Here is a 1,633-nt window from a genome sequence, read left to right on the forward strand (position 1 = left end):
CCCCCCCCCTCCCCGGTTTCCCGGGACAGCTGCAGAGAGACATTGCTCCCCGCTGATTAACGGAAAGGGAAGAACGAGCAATTCACCGCAAACCCCGACAACCCGGGAGCAGCCAGCCCAGCCGCCGAGAGAGGCTCCAAAAGGAGCGAGGGACAGGCCTTTGCCGGGAGCCTGAAACCTAAAAACCGAACCCAAAACCGCAGGGGGCGGGTTACCGATGGCAGAGGTGCTGGCGAGGGTCAGCAGCACCGACTGCTCTTAAAAAACAAGCTTGACATAGAACAAGTTTCACAAAACCATACGGAGACAGTACATTTATTGAAGGTTGGAAAAGTAAAGTCTGATAACAAAGGAAATCGGCTTTTCCGAGACATTCAACCAAAACTCAGGTGGCTGCCCTGGTCCAGGGTTTAGGGTCATGGAAAAAGCTCTTTCCAGCTCGGCTGCGAGCAGCCACGTGCCAACGGGATCCCCTGGAATTGCTGCCCCGGGCACGGTGACCCTTCCAGCCATCCATCCTGCACGGTCTCGTCCTACGTCCCAGCTGGGAACGCACCACGCGGCTCCTCCCCAGATCGACCCCTGCACAGCCACGGACCGAGTCCACCAACGCATTCCAACACCTAAACCCGGCTCTACGCGTGCCGGCGGCACCACCCGCGGCAGGACCCGGCCAGCCAGCTCCCAGCACAGAGCTGCTCTGCCCCGGCAGGTGCCTTCGGGCACAATCCGACCCCACGTACAAACCCCTTGGCTCAGCAGCACTCATCCCTGCCGGCCATGGGCAGCTCCTCTGGACTCTCTCCCCCGCAAAAAGCGGCCATGGGGGGCAGGCGCTGGGCCAAGCGCCCTCCATCCATCACCTCACCCTGGCTGTTCCAACGCCAGCCGCCCCGAAACGCCACCGAAAGCCCCCAGCAGCTCGGCCCACGTGCTGCCCCTGAAGCCCCACCACCGCCGGGGTTTCCAGCAGAAGCGGTGGGACCTGCAGGAGGGGAGCGAGGGACGGAGACGGGATCCCGAAACCAGAGCAGCAGCTTTTGGAGCGAGGAAAACGGACCCACAGCAGGTAGAGCAGCTCCCATCACCCCGTGGTCGCAGCAGCTGGTATTCCCTCACCTCCCCAGTCCGAGCGGCCTCCGGTCCCTGCCCTCCCCTCGCACCTCACTTCCTCCCCTCCATCCCTCAAAAGCTCCTGAACCCACTTTCTTGTCGCCAACAGCTCGAACGGAACCGCCCGACAAATCCACCCCAAACCCTCATCGGGGTCCCCCCCGCAGCACCACAAAATTAAAATGAACAAAACACTAAGATATAAGTTACTGCTTAAATTATTTGTAAAACATCTTAAATTTTCTGTGACATATTTTAAATACCCGCCAGGGCTCCCCCACAATGCGTGTTCCCCAGAGGGGGCTTCGGTTCCAGCAGGGACAGAGCCCACCACTAACTGGAAGTCAATAGGGGAGGGAGCAAGGAACACAGAAAGGGTTTCTTATCCTTTCACAGCTTCAACAACTCCGCGCTCTAAATATCAATAATAAAAGTTATATTATAATAAAATAGTTCTTCGTGAGGCAGTGGAGATCGAACAAGCCCTTTCATCCCCCCGCAGGGGCAGCCCAGGTTTGGG

The sequence above is a fragment of the Aptenodytes forsteri genome, unplaced genomic scaffold, assembly GCF_000699145.1.
Source record: "Aptenodytes forsteri isolate BGI_AS27 unplaced genomic scaffold, ASM69914v1 Scaffold567, whole genome shotgun sequence".
NCBI classification, from domain to species: domain Eukaryota; kingdom Metazoa; phylum Chordata; class Aves; order Sphenisciformes; family Spheniscidae; genus Aptenodytes; species Aptenodytes forsteri.